The following is a 22683-nucleotide window of genomic DNA, read 5'->3' as shown; positions in this document are numbered from 1 at the left end:
TAAACAGATTAGTAATTTCTCTTTCTTAACAAAAGTGCTAACGCAATGTGTTTGTTTTCAAACTCACCAATCAACAGATTGACTGGTGATGTGAACTACCTATGGTCCGAGCATGCAGACAAAACAGGCCTGCTTTAGAACTAAACAAAAAACTAGCAGCACAAATGTCCCACTTTTGCTATAGATAGATACATAGATAAATAGATACATAGATAGATAAATAGATGTTGGCACTCTACAAATAACTGATATTAATAATAATACTAATAGATAGATATATATATATATATATATATATATATAGATAGATAGATAGATAGATATATATTGCAAGCCGGGTCGCATTATAAAGAAGCCAGGTGGGGCAGTGTAATATTTTCTAATATTATATAATTTTCTGAAATCCAAAGCACAAATGAATTGCATAATTTAACATAAATGTATTTAATGATAATTTGTGCAATACAAATTGATCATTTTTAATATTAAGCTAAGCTAATATTTAGCTTAAAATTGTCTGCTCTATCTGAATCATGAAATAAAAAAATGGGGTTATTAACCCTTTAATATTGGCTAAAATGCAACCACTGAAAAAGGTTGTGGGGAGAAAACTAGATAGATACATCATTTTTTATTTTTTTTAAGGAAGATTTTCAAGCATTAAAACATCTTAAGGGGGCATGAAACCCAATTCTCTTCATTCACGATTCAGATAAAGAATGCCATTTTAAACAACCTGATAATTTACTTCTATAATCAAATTTCCTTAGTTTTAACTTTCATATCCCTTTATAGGTCTGCAGCACTTTTGTGCACTGCACTCCTCTCTGAAAGTCAAGAGGGTAAAGGGCTTGTACTTTTATGTATAACATTTAAAATGTTGTTGAAATATAGTGTTTGAGACACGTGCACGGTCTTAATCATAAAAATAAAGTAAATTTTATAACAGAAATAAATCGATTTTATTATTATTATTATTATTATTATTATTATTATTATTACTATTATTATTTTATTGCATTCTTTATCTGAATCACGAAAGTTTCATTTTATTTTTTTTACTTTTTATGTCCCTTTAACCCCTTTTGAGTTATTTAGGGTCAGCAATGCAATTAATGATTCACCAGCGTGTCATTTTTGTTTTAGAATTGCCCCCTAAAGAGATGACACCGGAATCCAACAGAAATCCAAATAGCAGCAAAACAGCCAGTGGCTGCTGCCACCCCCTGGTTCACTCACTGGTCATATTCCAAGCAGGACATTACCTATGTGTTTAACCCTTTAACAGAACAGGGCATGTAATATTTGGTTTGCACAACAGCTTTATATATTTTCACAAAAAAATAAAAGATAAACAAACAACTGACAATAAAAGGACAAATACACCCTAAAATACTTTAGACTTCCATAAGCTATAGGTTAATACATATGTATTTTGTATGGCTCGCTGGCACCCAATGGGTTAATTACAGAAAATAACTGGCAGTCAAACTTATAAAACTAGTAAATAAAAAGTTGCTGCTATCATTTCTTTTCAAAATGCATCTCTGTATATTTACTTATAAAAGATACTTTAAGATGAGTTATAAGTAAGATAAATCAACATTAAAGAGACATTAACGTGCACAAATAAATGCAAGTTATTATTTAACTGTTGCTTTTATATTACTATGTCTTAAACTCTTCAAAAGGTATTAAACACATAGATAAAGTCAGCTCCAGATCAGCAGTGGGTCCAAGCTGAACACATCTGGTGAGCCAATGGCATGAAGCATATGTGTGTAGCCACCAATCACCAGCTTGCTCCCAGTAGTGTATTGCTGCTCCTAAGCCTAGGTATGCTTTTCAACAAAAGATACTAAGAGGATGAAGTTAACTGAAAATTGAGATCTGAAAAATGACTTGAGTCCCTTTAAGATCTACAATATAAAAAGCACCTTGATTTTCTTCCCACAGTTTTCTAATTATGGGTGTGAAAAGTAAATATTTTACTAGCAATGTGAAATTTTATTGACACTAAACATTATCTTTCTTTCCAATACTAAAAAAAAATCAATACATAAAAGCAGAGCAACAATGTAATTCAGGCTCACATTACACTACTGTTCAAATATGAACAAATGTATCACTTATCTATTTCAAATTCAATTTAAAATGGAATAAACTCTGTTAGCCAAGTATTTAAAGGGACAGTTTACCCTAAATCTCTCTTTTTAATTTGTTCCCAATAATCTATTTTAACTGCTGGTGTGTATTAAATTAAATTGTTTACAAACATATCCTTTACATTTATATCATCATTTGAAATGGCTGATTTTACCCTACCTGTACTGAAAGTTTCTATACTTAAATGGACATGAAACCCAAAACATTTCTTTCATGATTTAGGTAGAACTTACAATTTTAAACAGCTTTCCAGTTTACTTCTATCATCAAATTTGCTTCATTCTCCTGGTATAATTTGTTGAAAGAGCAGCAATGCGCTACTGGTTTCTAACTGAACTATTGGGTGAGCCAATGACAATCGGTATATATATATATGCAGCCACCAATCAGCAGCTAGAATCTAGGTTCTTTGCTACTCCTGAGCTTACCTAGATAAAGCTTTCAGCAAATTATAACAATAGAAGGAAGCAAATTAAATAATAGAAGTAAATTGGAAAGTTGTTTAAAACTGTATGCTGTCTAAATCATGAATGTCTAATTATGACTTTACTGTCCTTTTAAGTATTGGCTATAAAAAATCAATGTAAACACAGCCAGTAGAATAAACTACCCTCCCAGTTAGGTAAGGAGTGATAAGTAAGAACATAATTTTCAATTGTTCTTTTACGGGCTTTGCTTAACAGACAGATATAAGATAAGGAAGCATGTGTGTGTATAGAAAGTGATAAAATAAAATCTAATTTCCCTCCAAGTTAAAATTAATTTTGATTGGTTGTTTTGTCAAAGAACAAAACCAGCTATTTCATATAAAAAATAAACAAAATCAATTTCTCATATATACTTTGCAGTTGGTATAACAAGTCATTGGAAACACATTAAGGGGAGAAAATTACACTGTCCATGTATAAGGCAAACCCATGTTTTTAACCCCCACAAATATTTAAACACAAAATTAAAGTACAGAATGGAACCCGCAGAGCACTGCATTGTAATTGATCCAATCAGCAGCACTAGTCACACATCCCAACTGTGCAACTGAGGAGGTTAAAAGCATAGCTTTGTAGTATCGCTAGCAATAAAAGGAGAAACAAATTATAGCATTTCATTATTTCACTATAAAGCCCCTTTACATTGGCACAAAGGTCATTAACTCCTAGCATAATTGCAGGAATAAAATGATTACTTTTATTTATAAAAATACCTAAATTTGCACACTTTTCGGCTCCAGGAGAGGTGAAGATGAAATACATTTTGTATACATGCATCAGTAATAAATCACAGCATTTCAAAAGACCTGCATAAAAAAATGTTTTAAACGCATTTAACCCCTTCACACCATTAGGACGTTTCATGCCATCCTAACAACGCTGGGCTGTAACGCGTTAGGGGTGACAAGGAACTTCCTAGCTTATATGGTGTACTCCTTTTAGTAAAGGAAAAACTATACTGGGGGTGTGCCTAGCAGTCCTCACTGATCCGATCCTGGTTTAGTTTTGTTGTTCTACAGCAGGCCTGTTTTGTTGCATTGTTTTTCAATCAGGGAACACACCCCTCAAAACGCCTCTTGTGTGTTACTTATGTCCTTTGCTGTGACCAACAAGTAGAATTGCATAATTAACAACTGAATAATATAAAGACAATGTAATATCCATTACTCTTAAAGGGATAATAAACCCACATTTTTCTTTCGTGATTCAGATAGAGCATGCAATTTTAAGCAACTTTCTAATTTACTCCTACTATCAATTTTTATTTGTTCTCTTTATTTAAAAAGCAGGAATTTAAAGCTTAGGAGCCAGTAGATTTATTTATTTTTTCTGAAAATGTTATCTTTTCCCCATTAGCTGGCCCCCTGTATCATGTGATGACTATCAGCCAATCACAGACTAGTATACGTATACTCTATGAACTTGTGCACATGCTCAGTAGGAGCTGGTGCCTTAGAAAGTGTGTATATAAAAAGACTGTGCACAATGTGATAATGGAAGTTAATTGGAAAGTCTCTTTAAAACTGCTGCTCTATCTGAATCATCAAAGTTTAATCTTGACTTTAGTGCCCTTTAATTTACAGGTAAAATCACTCATAAAAAATAATGAAAGTGCACTGCAAATTTGTCTAGTTACATTTTATATGTTACATTATAGTTTGCACCTAATTTCTGTTCAAGGGGTTAAAGCATTACAATAGGTTATTTTCACTATAAATACCCCTATAAAGTCAGCAGTTTATATAATGAAATAAGTACAGATATTACACATGTGCTAAATAAACACACAATGTACACATAATAAACCCTAAGGGGTCAATTATCAAAGGCTTTCGCCAGCCTTTGAGCCCCTACGGCTGCCGGTTGTCACACGAGAACCTGCACGCCATATTTAACAAGCAGCGGTCATCAGCGGCTTACCTCTTCTCCACCTCTTACCGTCCGGGGAGATTAACAGCTCCTGCCCACGCGTGATTGGCTGTGCGTGGGCAGGGGGCGGGATTGCACATGAGCGCAAAATAGTGCTCATGTGCAATGCTGAATTCCTCCAAGAGAATTCAGATCGCCGCAGGCGAGCTGTGGCAGACAGGGGCGCGTATATGCGCCCGTCTGCCTCAGCTTAATAAATCACCCCCTAAATACAGGAGCTATACTCATCTACCTAAACAGACTAAATACAAAGCACGACACGATGTAATTCACTCTGACGTAACACCTGATAATCACCATTACCAAAATCTATATCTCCAGTCCTGCTACAGCGCTCCTACTGCTTCTGGTTGTTTGATTACACTAGCGGACATGTGTGTTTATTGTTGTCATCTGATGTCATGTTGTTTATGTATACTGAGGGGCTGACTGTCCAGGCTTCCTCTCTGACTCTCCGCCCAGTGAAACACACACCAAAACAAACTGCATGTCTTAAAATGACATCTGTGGGAAGTTTATAGAAGTGAATTTCACTGCTGTCAGTTATCTTTATCAATTCAACAGAGATGTAAAAGGGCAATAAAATTAAAATGTAACTTTAATGATTCAGATAGAGCATGCTGTTTTAAAGGACCCGTAAATACAGTAGATTTGCATAATCAACACATGTACAATAAAAAGACAATACAATAGCATTTAGTCTGAACTTCAAATGGGTAGATTTTTTTCTTACAAATTTCAGTTATGTCTATTTCCACTCCCATTGCATAATGTGACAGCCATCAGCCAATCGCAAATGGATAACCATATATTGTGTGAATTCTTGCACATGCTTAGTAGGAACAGGTGACTCAAAAAGTGTTAAAGGGACAGTATACACCAATTTTCATATAACTGCATGTAATGTACACTACTATAAAAAATAATATGCACAGATACTGATATAAAAATCCAGTATAAAACCGTTTAAAAACTTAATTAGAAGCTCTCAGTTTAGCTCTGTTAAAAAGGTAGCTGGAACACCCACTTTAAGTGGGAAATAACAGACACCCCCCCCCTTCCTCTGCATATGAAAAGACTCTTTTACCTCTGTATTCTCCTAAAACTTTGGGGCTTGGTTAGGAAACTGAAAATCAGAGCAATGCTATATAAAAATAAGTAAACTATACATTTAAAAAAAACTGGATGGGCTATATAAATAGAGCATCTACAAAACATTTATACAAAGAAAATCAAAAGTATAATGTCCCTTTAATATAAAAAAGTGGAAGTAAAACAGAAAGTTGTTAAAATTGCATATTCTATCTGAATTATTCAAATTTAATTTTGACTTGAGTGTCCCTTTGAATAATAAAAGTAAATTGGAAAGTTGTTTAATTTGCCTAGTTCTCTTGGTATCCTTTGTGGAAAGCATACCTAGGTAGGCTCAGGAGCAGCAGTGCACTACCGGGAGTTAGTTGCTTATTGGTGGATGCACATGTATTCCTCTTGTCATTGGCTTAGGTAATGTGTTTAGCTAGCTCCCAGTAGTACATTGCTGCTCTTTCGTTCAACAAATAATCAAGATAATGAAGCAATTTTGATAATAGAAGTAAATTGTAAAGTTGTTTGTCTGCTCTTTCTGAATCATGAAAGAAAAAAAAATTACTTAGGTTTCACATCCAATTAATTTACAATAAAGGTCTAATAATAACCACTATATAAAATCAGATGGTCTAATTACACAACCTATTATATTTATCAAAAGCATTAGTAAAGTAATGTATTGCTAGTAATACTATCTCTTTAGCATCTACTGTAAAGGCACCTTAATTACAATGTTGTTGTTTTTCTTAAAATAGACTTTACAATTTTTATGAGTATTTTAAACTATATGACAATTAAAATAGTTTGAAAGCAAAAATTGCTGTTAACACAAAGGGTTGTTCTAATGTAAGAGTTGCATCCTTTAAATAAAAAATAATAATGTTTATAATGTATATCAAATGCAATTCTTGTTTATTGAATCCACAACCCATTCAAACAGGAGCATAGAGAATTAACCTCCTTTTCTTATCTCTATATATGCAAATATCTTCTTATCTTCTATTTTACTACCTCTCTCTCCCACCCCAAATGGGAGGCATATCTCTGCTGTTGTCTAATTTTTACACAGCCTTTTTATAGACAATACTCCAGTACTCACATTTGAAGTGTATGTTGTGGTTTCAACAGGTAAAAACGGGTATTTTAAATGGCACAATAAAGGTAAAAGAGCTATTTGTAAACACCAGCAGGTAAAATGGATAATTGCAAACAAATTACTTTACAACATGTAACTATTAGTGACCTTAAGTAACAAATGTGTTTAACTCACTAAAGGGGGTTAAAACCATAGTTGAATTTCTTCTCAGGAACTTAGTGCTGCTCTTAAGCAGGACACAGTGATTGGCAGTGTTGTGTGACTGCCAGTTCTTAATGGGACTGGTCTAGCTGGACTTTACCTATGTGTTTAACAACTTTGTTTTGAATATCCCTGAATAAAATTCTCAGAAATATTAAGTATCAGGTTAAACATGTATTAAATCAAAGTAATCAACCAAAAAAAATTAATGTCAAAACTAAAAGTGAATGAAAATATTGATAGATTTCTGTGACATCACGACATATGCAAATGAATGCTCACTATTCCTTGTCTTATAGCACCCCGTTCACAGCAAGTTATTCTCCAGTTTCTGACTCATCATTACAAAGCACTTAAGATTCTCATTTCCCAGCACTGGCTGATTCACTTGCTGCTGATTGTGATTCAGACAAGTGTGACAACAACAATTTAGCCCCCTCTGTACAGTACACACAAAGCTGCCAGCCAGGGTTCTGCATTACTAGTGACAGGGTCAGTCACGCCAATTGTCTTGTGCGAATATGAATGACGATTCCCTAACACTGGCTCTGTAGGATCAAAAGGTCAGCAGCCTAACAATAGCCATTTCCAAGAAATCTTATTAGCAAGAGCTCGTCTCTATGCATCAAAATAAAGGGGAATCACTGAGATACAACAAAGCATGATTATATATGTACTTGAAATCATATAACTTAGTGCATGAGCATGGTAATACACACAAGCACCTAGTTGTACTGGGCTAGAGAGTTATGTAACCGATTAGTTACTTGCCTTGCTTCTTCAACAAACTGAAATATTCAACGTACATTGAGATTATGTTGATGATAGATATTAGATAGATAGACAGACAGGATGATAGAGAGATAGAGAGATAGATAAACAGTTACATGGCCAGTGTCCTATTTGAAGGGACATGAAAGTCAAAATTAATCTTTCATGGTTGAGATAGTAATTTTTAGAAATGTTTCTATTAACTTCATTCTCTTTGTATCCTACACTGAAAATTATACATAGGTAGCCTTATGAGCTGCAATGCACTACTGGGAGCTAGCTGGTGATTGGTGGCTACATAAGTCTCTTTTCATTGGCTCCACCAGATGTGCCCAGATAGCTCCTAGTAGTGCATTGCTGCTCTGGCATGTATTTTAACCCAAATGCAGGGAATAAACACATAGTTATACACAAGCAATAATAGAGTGCACTTAAGAGCATTTTCTTGTTGCACTTATATGCTAGAGAAGGAGAATACAATAATTTACATACATATTATTTACATCCTTAGTCTCTAAGATCCTCACCAACTAAAATAGACAACAGTCTCAATGTAATCCAAAATCCCCTAAGACCCCAAGTAATATATTAACAGCAACTCATATCAAGTCCAAGACATCAGTTTTTACTGGTCTATTTCAGAAAGAAAATGGTAAAATCAAACATTCAGTGATTATATATATTAACCCTTAGCAGTCTAACAAGATGCCAGTGCCACAGCTACATAACGTGCTGAAGCCCCCCTCCCCTGCAGCTGGCAGGTATAAATAGGAAAGTATAGGGGGGAAAAGCCGAGAATGATTTCTTACACGTTTGTAGTGGTTGAAAGAATATTTACTTCCATGTCTTGCAGGGACCCAGCTCAAACTCACTGGCATTTTTTCACCAGCAGGCAGCGAGAGTTCAGTAAAGTTGCCTTCTTCCTTCTCTGGGGCCTATGGGTAAATGCTGATTTATCCTGACATGTCAGGCTGCAGCAGTTAATTTTAGACGTTCACTAAGTGCAATCAGATTTCCTTACACGTAAGAATCTCCCTGAATTAGATATAGTGTGGGCAGCAGGCTCTCCCTGTCATGGCCTCAGCACACACAGTCTTTCCATAACCAGCCGCCTGCCAGTCATTTCTACTGGACCTTACACTGGATCATCTAAGGAAGAGTTAGCATTGTATTGTGCATGGTTGGAGCAAGGCCATTTACTTTTCACTAAAGTCACACTTAAAGGGATATTAAACATAAAAATGTTCTTTTGTGATTTAGACAGAGCATACCATTTAAAAAAAAACTTTCCAATTTAATTCTATTATCAAATTTGCTTTGTTTCCATAATATTATGTGTTGAAGAGATATTTAGATAGGCATCTGGAGCACTATATAGCAGAAAATAGTGCTGCCGTCTAGTGCTTTTGCAAATGGATTACATTTTTGCTTGCCCAATGTGTTTAGTTAGCGCTCAGTAGTGCATTGCTCCTCCAACAAAGAAACAATCCGTAAAGAAAACATTTGGGTTTGATGTCCCTTTAAAGTTTAAAATATTGAATTCTTATAAAGTTTGCACACCACAGGCCTTTGTTGTGATAATATATAATGTGACATTAAACACTAAATATAATGTAATGTCCATTTCATTTTCTTATTTTATGCATCCCCAGTTGTCTAGTGTATAAGATGTAAGGTTCAACGTTTCAGATCACTGATTTTTCGTATAAAATATTAAAAACCTTTTGCTTTCTTGTTAAAAAAAATGTGCTTTGTCCCAATTAAAGCTTCCTAGCAAAGGTCAATAAGCTAATGCTGTAACCTAGGTTTTCTTGAAAATGCTGCAAATTGCCTCAACCTGTTTTATGATTTGCAGCACTTGCTGGATACAGAACAAAATAAAACATTGTTATTAAATTGCTGTATAACACTGATTTAGTTACAGACTGCCAGTGGGAGATATAAAAAAAAACAGGGGCGTCACATAATGCAAATGCACAAGGAGAGTGTCCCCAAAGCGAATAACACAATCTTTTTGAACCAGTAAATAGTAGCTCAATAGGGGGCAGTATTCCTACAGCACTGTAATATAGTGCAAGAGGATTTATTCCTGCAACCTTACTAGCCAAAGATCAGATAAATACAGTGTCCCCTAGATAGAAACATGTTCACATCATAACAAATATGTTGTAAAGAAAGGAGCAATAGATATAGAATTTACTAAGAAAACATCTCCTTAACAAGACATTCTGATGCAGGAATGATGATGTCACTTTTGCATTACTGACCCTAACTTGCTATGTCCTAGTTTCCATTGCTGTTGTAAAACTGTGTAAATCGGTGGTATCTTAAAGGGACACTAAACACAATTTTTTTTCTTTAATGATTCAGATAGAGCATGCAATTGTATGCAACTTTCTAATTTACTCCTATTATCATTTTTCTTCGTTCTCTTGCTATCATTATTTAAAAAGCAGGAATGTGATGCACAGGAGCCGGCCCATTTTTGGTTGAGAACCTGTGTTATGCTTGCATATTGGTGGCTAAATGTCAGCCTCCAATAAGCAAGCGCTATCCATGGTGCTGAACCGCAAATGGGCTGGCTGCTAAGATTTACATTCATGATTTTCAAATAAAGATAGCAAGAGAACAAAGAAAAACTGATAATAGGAGTAAATTAGAAAGTTGCTTACAATTGCATTTTCTATCCGAATCATGAAAGAAAACAAAATTGGGTTCAGTGTCTGGAATATTAGTGATATTTAGATTTATTTTATTTATTTATTTATTTATAAAATATTTTACCAGGAAGGATACATTGAGATTTCTCTCGTTTTCAAGTATGTCCTGGGTCCACAAAACATTGCATTGATACAATAGGGTACAATAATATACAAAAACAATAATAATACACAATATATACACAATTTAACATAGAACAGGTAGGAAATATATAATCAACCATGACAGGTGCATTCTGTTTTGAGATATGTAGAGAGGGATCTCTTAAAGGATGTTAGGCTTGGGGAAGGTTTGAAAGTGTGCGGGAGGTCGTTCCTTAACTGTGGCGCTCGGTAGGAAAAGGAGGATCAAGCTGCTTTCTTTTTGTATTGAGGCAGACTAAATAAAGTGCAGGTACTGGATCGGAGGTTATAGGAGGTGGGAACAGCCAGGGATTTAGCAGTTGTAATGAATATGCACTATAACTTAATGTTTAATGTAGAGCTTAAATTCAAATTCCCTGTTCTCTGGCCACCCACTTTAAAAGTAATATTTTTGTTGAGCTAACGGTTTGAAATATCCTCCAATCTGCGCTCTAGCTACAACAAAATTGCCATATGGCTAGAGCTCTGATTGGAGAACAGTTCAAACCGCTACTAAGTTTACTATAAATTTATCAAACCCTGGATAAAAGAAACACACTTCTTTTGTGACAATAAGTTTGTGACAATAACGTAACATTTCTCTGTGTCAGCTGTTCTGCATCCCCAGGACAAACTGCTGAGTAATTACATGATGCGGCTTCAACCGCAGCTAGTGATTGTAACAAATCAAGCTAAGCAACAACAGCTGGATTTACCCTGTGCCAGAAGCAAAACAGAAAGGAAAGTACCTACTACTTGGTTTTAAACAGCTGGATGTCTCTTTGGCACTAATAAACGCAGGCAGTATTTGTGTATTACTTTGAAGAAGGAGCGGCTGTACTTTATGCAGGTTCTCACAGAGGCATAAAGTTCCAAAACCCAACTACTGAGAAGTACTTTAAAGGGACATGAAACCCTAAAACTTTCTTTCATAATTCAGATAGAATATGTATTTTAAACAACTTTCCAATTTACTTAATTGATCAATTTTGCTTCAATATCTTGGTATCTTTTATTGTACAAGCAGCAAAGCACTTATTTGAGCTAGCTGAACAGACTTTTAAGCCAATTAAAATGGGCACACAAGTTCAGCCACCAATTAGCAGCTAGCTCCAAGATCATGAACCTATCTAGAAATGCTTTTCAAAAAGGATACCAAGAAAATGAAACACATTAGATAATAGAATTAAATCGGAAAGTTGTTTCAAATTGTATGCTCTATCTGAATCATGAAAAAAAAATTTGTGCTTTATGTCCCTTTAAATGAAACTGCTTATATTAACCACTTACTAACAGTTTCAGTTATTCTCAGAAAGGTGCAGTCATAAGTAGAATGCAGCACTTAAGCAGTTAAATCTTGAGCGTGTATATGAAAACTTATAAAGGTTTTAGAGGAATGATCCTATCATATTAGGTAAATAAAAGACTATTGTTGACAAAATCATTTGGGAAATTTTATAATCAACACTTGCAAAGGGTTCATGTCCCCAGCAAACGCAACAGCAAGACTGCAGCAGACAAGATGTTGATGTGGATAAAACATTATTGTTATTATTTCTTTGTACACAGCTGCAGATTTCAGTTGCAGCAACAACGCAGTAGTCATGTGACTGCACAAAGCAACTTTGCCGCCTCAGGCAAAAAAAAGTGGAATGATGAAATTTATATTAACTCATTATAAAGTACAAAAGGATTGGGCACAACAAAGATCACTGTCATCAAAAGTGTCAAACTTTCCTAATCCACAAATAAGACAAATTGGTGAAAATATAGAAAACAATAAACTGTACAATGGTTTCATCCTATGTTTGTATTGCTCTGATTTTGAAATCTAATATATTGTATCTTGTAAACATAAACTGCAGGTGCAATAACAGATTTATGTATCTTTAGTGAGAACGTCTATACTATAATCGATTGTAACGTGTCCGTCGCCAGTTGCACACGCATCCTCAAAGGAATGTTGGCTACGCGAGACCAAAAGAATCCACCTGGATTCACCGCAGGTAGTGTCTTTCACCACCCTGCCATACAGCATAGGCAAACCCGAAGCCTTTTAAAAAAAAAAAAAAAAAAAAAAAAAAAATGCAACCGCACGAAATAACTAAAAAAACATGTAACCGCCCGGAGAAATAAAAATAAAAAAAACACGCAACCGCCCGCACAAAGTATCTAAAAAAAAAAAAAATTACCTCCCGCACAAAGTATTAACAAACACCTAAACCACCAACCCCCACATCGCAAAACAATAAAGTAATTAACCCCTAATCCGCAAATAACATAATTAAAATATTAACTCTTAAACCAACAACTCCCCACATTGCAATAAACCTAATATATTAACCCCTATACCGCCAACCCACCGCAAAACAAATAACTAATTTAATTACTAAGCCCCCTAACCTAACACCCCCTAAATTAACCCAAATTACAATTAAAATAAAAAATCCTAACATTAAATTACAAAAAATAAAAAAAGGCTAACATTACAGAAAAAAATAAACAACATTATCAAAAATAAAAACATTTATACCTAATCCTATGAAAATAAAAAAGCCCCCCCCCCAAATAAAAACACCCCCTAAACTACCAATAGCCCTTAAAAGGGCCTTTTATAGGTCATTGACCTAAATTAAACAGCTCTTTTACATTTAAAAATGACTAAATCCCCCCCCAACAGTAAAAAAAAACACCCACCAAACCCCCCAAAATAAAAGAAACTAACACTAAAAAAACATAATTTATGCTTACCTGATAAATTTATTTCTCTTGTGGTGTATCCAGTCCACGGATCATCCATTACTTATGGAATATATTCTCCTTCCCAACAGGAAGCTGCAAGAGTCCACCCACAGCAAAGCTGCTATATAGCTCCTCCCCTAACTGCCATATTCAGTCATTCGACCGAAAACATGCAGAGAAAGGAAAAACCATAGGGTGCAGTGGTGACTGTAGTTCAAATGAAAAAATTACCTGCCTTAAAGTGACAGGGCGGGCCGTGGACTGGATACACCACAAGAGAAATAAATTTATCAGGTAAGCATAAATTATGTTTTCTCTTGTTAAGTGTATCCAGTCCACGGATCATCCATTACTTATGGAATACCAATACCAAAGCTAAAGTACACGGATGATGGGAGGGACAAGGCAGGTACTTAAACGGAAGTTACCACTGCCTGTAAAAAACCCTTTCTCCCAAAAATAGCCTCCGAAGAAGCAAGGTATCAAATTTGTTAAATTTGAAAAGTATGAAGCGCAGACCAAGACTCCGTCTTGTAAATCTGTTCAACAGAAGCCACATTTAAAAAAGGTCCAAGTGAAAACCACAGCTCTAGTAGAATGAGCTGTAATCCCTTCAGGAGGCTGCTGTCCAGCAGTCTCATAAGCTAAATAAATTATGCTTTTTAACCAAAAAGACAGAGAGGCTGCTGAAGTCTTTTGACCTCTCCTCTGTCCAGAATAGACAACAAACAAGGTGAACGTTTGATGAAAACTGTAGTAGCTTGTAAGTAAAACTTTAAAGCACAAACCACGTCCAATATTGTGTAATAGACGTTCCTTCTTTGAGGAAGGATTAGGATACAAGCATGGAACAACTATCTCTTGAGTGATGTACTTGTTAGATACCACCTTAGGAAAAAACCCAGGTTGGTACGCAGGACTACCTTATCCGTACGAAGGACCAGATAAGGAGAATCACATTGTAACACAGATAACTTGGAGACTCTACGAGTCGAGGAATTAGCTACCCAAAAGGAACTTTCCAAGATAAAGATTGATATCTATGGAACAAAAAAGGTTCAAACGGAACTTCTTGAAGAACCTTAAGAATCAGGTTTAAGCTCCATGGCGGAGCAACAGTTTTAAACACAGGCTTGGATCTAACCAAAGCCTGACCAAATGCCTGAACGTCTAGAATACCTGCCAGACGCTTGTGCAAAAAAATAGACAGAGTAAAAATCTGTCCCCTTTTAAGGAATTAGCTGACAACCCTTTTCTCAAAAACATCTTGGAGAAAAGATAATATCCTTGGAATCCAGACTTTACTCCATGAGTAACCCTTGGATTCATAACAATCAGATATTTACACCATATCTATGTTCAATTTTCCTAGAGACAGGCTTTCATGTCTGTATTAAGGTATCAATGACTGACTCGGAGAAGCCATGCTTTGATAACATCAAGCGTTCAGTCTCCAGGCAGTCCATCTCAGATTGATTCTATTTAGATGGTTGAAAGGACCCTGAGGTAGAGGGACCTGTCTCAGAAGCAGAGACCGTGATGGAAAGGATGACATGTCCAACAGATCTGCATACCAGGTCCTGCGTGGCTACGCAGGCGCTGTCAAAAACACCAAAGCCCTCTCCTGCTTGGTCTTGACCTCCGGAGGAAATCCCACTCCCCCGGAAGAAAAGTCTGACGACTTAGAAAATCCACCTCCCAGTTCTCAACACCTGGGATATGGATAGCTGATAGACAAGAGTGAGTCTCTGTCCAGTGAATTATTGTAAGACTTCTAACATCGCTAGGGAACTTCTGTTCCCCCTTGATGGCTGATGTAAGCCACAGTCGTGTATATTGTCCGACTGAGTATGATGTACCTCAGAGTTGCTAACTGAGGCCAAGTCTGAAGAGCATGGAATATCACTCCCAGTTCCAGAATATTTATTAGAAGGAGGGTCTCCTCCTAAGTCCACTATCCCTGAGCCTTCAGGGAGTTCCAGACTGCATCCCAACCTAAAAGGCTGGCATCTATTGTAACAATTGTCCCATCTGACCTGCGGAAGGTCATACCCTTGGACAGATGGACCCGACATAGTCACCAGAGAAGAGAATCTCTGGTCTCTTGGTCCAGGTTTAACAGGGGGACAAATCTGTGTAATCCCCGTTCCTCTGACTGAGCATGCATAGTTGCAGCGGTCTGAAATGTAGACGTGCAAACGGTACTATGTCCCTTGCCGCTACCATTAAGCCGATTTCATTCATGTACTGAGCCACCGAAGGGCGCGGATGGGATGAAAAAAACACGGCAGAAATTTAGAAACTTTGACAACCTGGACTCCGTCAGGTAAATTTTAATTTCTACAGAATCTATCAGAGTCCCTAGGAGGGAAACCCTTGAGATTGGGGATAGAGAACTCTTTCCTTGTTCACTTTCCACCCATGTGATCTCAGAAATGCCAGTACTACGTCCGTATGAGACTGGGCAATTTGGATGTTTGACGCCTGTATCAGGATGTCGTCTAAATAAGGGGCCACTTCTATGCCCCGCGGTCTAAGGACCGCCAAAGCGACCCCAGAACCTCCATAAAGATTCTTGGGGCTGTAGATATCCCAAAGGAAAGAGCTACAAACTGGTAATGCCTGTCTAGAAAGGCAAACCTGAAAAACGATGGTGATCTTTATGCATCACAATGTGAGGATAAGCATCCTTCAAATCCATTGTAGTCCTCTATTGACTCTCCTGGATCATAGTTAAGATGGTACGAATAGTTTCCATCTTAAATGACGGAATTCTGAGGAATTTGTTTAAGATCTTTAGATCCAAAATAGGTCTGAAGGTTCCCTCTCCTTGGGAACCACAAACAGATTTGAGTAAAAACTCTGTCCCTGTTCCTCTCTTGGAACTGGATGGATCTCGTACACAATGTAAGAATGCCTCCTTCTTTATCTGGTTTGCAGATAATTGTGAAAGGCGAAATCTCCCCTTTTTTTGGGGGGGAATCTTTGAAATCCAGAAGATATCTCTGGGATATAAATTCCAATGCCTAGGGATCCTGGGCATCTCTTGCCCACGCCTGAGCAAAGAATGAAAGTCTGCCTCCTATAGGATCCGTTACCGGATAGGGGTCCGTTCCTTCATGCTGCCTTAGAGGCAGCAGCAGGCTCCTTGGCCTGCTTATCTTTGTTCCAGGTCCGATTGTCTCCAGACCGCCTTGGACTGAGCAAAAATTCCCTCTTGTTTTGCCTTAGAGGAAGAGGATGCCACACCTGCCCTGAAGTTTTTAAAAGGTACGAAAATTAGACTTTTTTTTTTTTTTTGCCCTTGATTTAGACCTATCCTGAGGAAGGGCATGACCTTTTCCTCCAGTGATATAAGCAATAATCTCCTTCAAACCAGGCCCGAATAGGGTCTGCCCCTTGAAGGGAAGTTAAGTAGCTTATTTATTAAAGTCACGACAGCTGACCATGATATAAGCCATAGCGCTCTGCGCGCCAGAATAGTAAAAAACAGAATTCTTAGCCGTTAGTCTAGTCAAATGAACAAGGCATCAGAAAACAAAGGAATTGGCTAGCATAAGCTTGTCAAATATATTCATCCAATGGAGTCGCTTAACTGTAAAGCCTCATCAAGAGACTCAACCCAGAACGCCGCAGCAGCAGTGACAGAAGCAATGTATGCAAGGGGCTGCAGGATAAAACCCTGTTGAATAAACATTTTTTTATCCATTGGATCTAAAAAGCACAACTGTCCTCGTCAGAGGTAGTGGTACGCTTAGCTAGAGTAGAAACTCTTCTCTCCACCTTAGGAACTGTCTGCCAGAAGTCCCGTGTGGTGGTAACTATTAGAAAACATTCTTCTAAAAAATAGGAGGGGAAGAGAACGGCACACCTGGTCTATCCCATTCCTTATAAAAAAATTTTTAGTAAACCTCTTTAGGTATTGGAAAAACATCAGTACACACCGGCACTGCATATTATTTATCCAGTCTACACAATTTCTCTGGCCCTGCGATTGTACACATTCATTCAGAGCAGCCAAAGCCTCCCTGAGCAACAAGTGGAGGTTCTCAAGCATAAATTTTAAATGTAGAAATATCAGAATCAGGTTAAATCATCTTCCCTGAGTCAAAAAAAAAATCACCCACAGACTAAGCATATTGTGAGGTAGTATCATACATGGTTCTTAAAGCGTCTGTATGCTCTGTATCTACCCCCAGAGCTAACTGCTTTCCTTTAATTTCAGGTAGTCTGACTAATACTGCTGCCAGAATATTATTCACCACCTTTGCCATGTCTTGTAAAATAAACGCTATGGGCGCCCTTGATGTACTTGGCGCCATTTGAGCGTGAGTCCCTGAAGCGGGAGTCGAAGGGTCTGACACGTGGGGAGAGTTAGTCGGCATAACTTTCCCCTCGACAGAATCCCCTGGTAAAAGAAACGCTATGGGTGCCCTTGATGTACTTGGCGCCATTTGAGCGTGAGTCCCTAAAGCGGGAGTCAAAAGGTCTGACACGTGGGGAGAGTTAGTCGGCATAACTACCCCCACGACAGAATCCTCTGGTGATAATGTTTTTAAAGACAAAAAATGATCTTTATTGTTTAACATGAAATCAGTACATCTGGTACACATTCTAAGATGGGGTTCCACCATGGCTTTAAAACATAATGAACACAGAGCTTCCTCTATGTCAGACATGTTAGAACAGACTAATAATGAGACTAGTAAGCTTGGAAAACACTTTAAATCAAGTTAACAAGCAAATATATAAAACGTTACTGTGCCTTTAAGAGAAACAAATTTTGTCAAAATTTGAAAAACAGTGAAAAAAAAGGCAGTAAAACAAACGAAATTTTTACAGTACATGTAATAAGGTAACAGAGCATTGCACCCACTTGCAAATGGATGATTAACCCCTTAATGCAAAAAACAGATAAAAAAAAAATAAAAAAAAAAAATGACATAGACGTTTTTAAAAACAGACACAACAAACTGCCACAGCCAACAGTGGGAAGCTTCAGTTAACTGTTTCTATGCAAAATTTAAGCCAGCCATGTGGAAAAAACTTAGGCCCCAATAAGTTTTATCACCAAACATATGTTAAAAAAACGATTAAACATGCCAGCAAACGTTTTAAAACACATTTTTACAAGAGTATGTATCTCTATTAATAAGCCTGATACCAGTCGCTATCGCTGCATTTAAGGCTTTACTTACATTACTTCGGTATCAGCAGTATTTTCTTAGTCAATTCCATTCCTAGAAAAATATTTTACTGCACCTACCTTATCTGCAGGAAAACCTGCACGCCATTCCCCCTCTGAAGTACCTCACTCCTCAGAATGTGTGAGAACAGCAAATGGATCTTAGTTACGTCTGCTAAGATCATAGAAAAACGCAGGCAGATTCTTCTTCCAAATACTGCCTGAGATAAACAGCACACTCCGGTGCCATTTAAAAATAACAAACTTTTGATTGAAGAATAAACTAAGTAGAAAGCACCACAGACTCTCACGACCTCCTATCTATGTTGAGGCTTGCAAGAGAATGACTGAATATGGCAGTTAGGGGAGGAGCTATATAGCAGCTTTGCTGTGGATGGACTCTTGCAGCTTCCTGTTGGGAAGGAGAATATATTCCATAAGTAATGGATGATCCGTGGACTGGATACACTTAACAAGAGAAATCTTAAACTACCCATTGCCCCTAAAGGGGCATTTGTTTGGGCACTGCTCTTTTAAGGGCAATCAGCACTTTTCAAGCCCATTAAATCCCTAATATTAAAAAAAAATAATCCTAAAACTAAGCCCCAAATATGTAATCACCGTTCCTGAAGTCCGGTGGAGAAGGTCTTCTTCCGGGCGGCTCCATCATCCGGAGCAAAGGCGGCATGCAGCTGAGGTGCAGAGCTGGCTTCCCCAATGCACGGATCCTCAGCGGCGGTGGTCTCTCTTCATGTGATCGTCTGTTGCACACCGAAGATTGAATGCAAGGTACCCCAATAAATATGGGGTACCTTGCATTCATATTGGGTGATTTAAAAATTTCAGCCAATATGAATGCAAAGTACCCCATATTTATTAAAAATTTTAAATCAGCCAATAGGATGAGCTACTGAAATCTTATTGGCTAATTTGAACAGCCAATATGATTTCAGTAGCTCTAATCCTATTGATTGATTTTAAAATTTCAGCCAATAGGAATGCAAGGTACCCCAAATTGAATGCAGTACCTTGCATTCAATTTTCAGTGTATGACGGACATCGGATGGAGAGAAGCCTTCACGCCGCCGAATACCACCGACATTGAGGACCACCTGAGGATCCACACATTGGGGAAGACAGCTCCGCACCGCCTTCATTCCGGATGAAGATAGAAGATGATGGAGCCACCTGGAAGAAGATCTCTACAAAACTTCAAAAACGGTGAGTACCTATTTGGGGCTTAGGGACATATTTATCAAGCTCCATATGGAGCTTGATGACCCATGTTTCTGGCGAGCCTTCAGGTTCACCGGAAACACAAGTTATGAAGCAGCGGTCTAAAGACTGCTGCTCCATTACCTGTCCGCCTGCTCTGAGGCAGCGGACAAACATCGCCAGAAATCAACCCGATCGAATATGATCGGGTTGATTGACACCCCCTGCTAGCGGCCGATTGACCGTGAATCTGCAGGGGGCGGCATTGCACCAGCAGTTCACAAAAACTGCTGCTGCATTGATAAATGCCGAGAGCATATGCTGTTGGCATTTATCAATGTGCAGCGGACATGATCCGCAATATCGGATCATGTCCGCTTGCGCAATGATAATTCGGCCCCTTAGTTTTAGGCTTTTTTTTTTTTTATTAGGGTTTTTGGGGTTGGAAAAGAGCCGATTGCCCTTTTAAGGGCAGTAAAAGAGCTGAATGTCCTTTTAAGGGCAGTAAAAGAGCTGAATACCCTTTTAAGGGCAATGCCCATACAAATGCCCCTTTAGGGGCAATGGGTAGTTTTTTTAAATGTTAGGTTTTTTTCATTTTGGGGGGGGGTTTAGTGGGTGGGGGGTTTTACTGTTAGGGGGTAATTGGTAATTTTTGTAAGTAAAAGAGCTGTTTAACTAAGGGCAATGGCCTACAAAAGGCCCTTTTAAGGGCTATTGGTAGTTTAGTATTAGATTAGGGGGTGTTTTTATTTTGGGGGGGATTTTTTATTTTTATAGGGGTATTAGTTTAAGTTTAATTTTTGTATTTTAGATAGCTTTGTTTATTTTTTCTGTAATTTTACTTTTTTTATTTTTTTTATCTTTAGTTTGGGGGTTTGTATTTTTTAAACATAGACTGCCCTCAAAATAAAAATCTCTATTACAGTATGTCTGGAACTTAAAGGGATATTAAACCCCAAATTTAGTTTTGTATTCGGACAGAGCATACAAAAAAAGTTTCCAATTTACTTCTATTTTCAAATTTGCTTTGTTCCCATTTTTTATTGAAGAGATACATAGGTAGGTGTCTGGAGCACTACACGGCAGGAAATAGTGCTGCCATCTAGCGATCTTGCGAACGTATAATATTCTTGCAAAATCGCTGCCATATAACGCTCCAGACATGAGCATATGTCCCTGCTTTTTTAACAAAAGATACCAAGAGAACAAATGAAATTTGATAATAGAAGTAAATTAGAAAGTTGTTTAAAATTACATGATCTATTTGAATCACGAATGAAAAATACTGTGTTTCATGTCCCTTTAATACAAAAACACCACCACATTTTCAAAGTTAAAGGGCCATGATACCCAAATGTTAAAACACTTTAAAGTGATGCAGCATAGTTGCAAAAAGCTGACTAGAAAATATCACCTGAACATCTCTATTTAAAAAAGAAAGCTATTTTACCTCAAAGTATTCACACCCCATTGTAAAGGACTTCTTAGCAGCAAATCAGTATGTCTGTCCCGGGACAGCTAAGGGAGTGAGCTTCGTGCACACTCATATTATTTCTCTATTCAGTTTAAGGAAGCTTACTATGAAATTTCATGAGAGTTAAGTTAAATCTCATGAGATCACAGTAAAAGAGTTCATGACCTCAGCACTGTTGATGCTGATTGGCTGCTGTTCATTTCTTCATTTATTTATTTTTACCTGCAGCTGGACAGCAGCTGAGTATAACTTTTTACACAGAACTTACTCTGCTGAGCTGAGGAAATTGTGAGGTCAAATATCTTCCTTTTTTACATAGAGATGCTCAGGTGATATTTTCCTGTCAGCTTTTTACAGTTATACTGCATCAGTTTCAAGTGATTTAGCATATGAGTATTATGTCCCTTTAAACTTTTGAGAGAAAAAAACAAAACAAAAAAAAGTAGGACCTGAATATCAATCATACTGTAATGCACTGTGACAGAGAGATGTGTTCTCAGATTGACTTCTGTCATAGATGTCTCCTCTGTGCAATTAAATAGACTCTGGCTGCCATAGCCTGTATTGTTTGCTACTGTGTTCAGATGTTTTGCGTTTTATTGTGATTTAAATGACAAGAGGCTTATGAAGAAGTTCCTGGCCTCTTGTCATTTAAATCACTGAACATCCAAACACTGAAGGAAACAACTCAAACCATGTCATTTTCTAGTACGTGGAACCATGTCATCTTTTGTGACAAAACAATGTCAGCAATTTAAAGAAACATTAAACACTTTGATATCGTAATAGACAATGTTTAATTATATGTAGTCGCAAATAAAGCTTTGCAATATCTTTTCCTTATTTGTTTCCCTGTAATAAAGTTCTTAAAATGTTGGGCTTTTCAATTTCTGGGATTGTTCTACAATCTTTTTAGAGAAAAAAAACGATAAACAAAGGTCAAAACTGAAATGTGCACGGAAGCATTTCAGTTTAAAATAGAAGTGTTTTTGTCATCTACTTCCATTAGCAAAAATGCTTCTATTAAACGGTATTACTGTTTTCCAGTGGCATACACACATATGCTGTGAGGGGCCGTGCACCAATATTCAAACACCATGCATGCTCAGAGAGTGACTTGCATGATAATCTTCATTAATGCAATACATACTACTGCCAGTAATCTGATAAGGAGTAGTGTTTGAATACTGGTGCACAGGCCCTTGGAGCATATGTGCATATGCTGATGAAACAGTAATTGCATTTACTAAAAGCATTTTTGTTAACTGAAGTATATTATAATAACGCTTCTATTTAACAATGAAATGCACCCATGCACATTCTACTTTTAACCTTTGAATCCCTTTAACAAATGATTTCTCTACGATAATGATATGTTTTACTAAATGATTGTAAACGACCCTTCTGTTAGAAATGCAGACACACTGCTTTATTCTATACATAGCTTGCGCAATCTAGTGACAATTTTATAACTGTCCCTGATT

At 37.1% G+C, this 22683-nt stretch overlaps 1 protein-coding gene across 1 annotated transcript in view; it reads right to left on the bottom strand.

Moving 5' to 3' along the window:
• The window catches only part of LOC128636275 (neuron navigator 2-like), a 474377-nt gene that overhangs the window by 359382 nt on the left and 92312 nt on the right, over window positions 1–22683 (bottom strand).

The sequence above is a fragment of the Bombina bombina genome, chromosome 7 (assembly GCF_027579735.1).
Source record: "Bombina bombina isolate aBomBom1 chromosome 7, aBomBom1.pri, whole genome shotgun sequence".
NCBI classification, from domain to species: domain Eukaryota; kingdom Metazoa; phylum Chordata; class Amphibia; order Anura; family Bombinatoridae; genus Bombina; species Bombina bombina.
The sequence above is the reverse complement of the archived record's forward strand: the minus strand, read 5'-3'. Positions and strand labels throughout refer to the sequence as shown.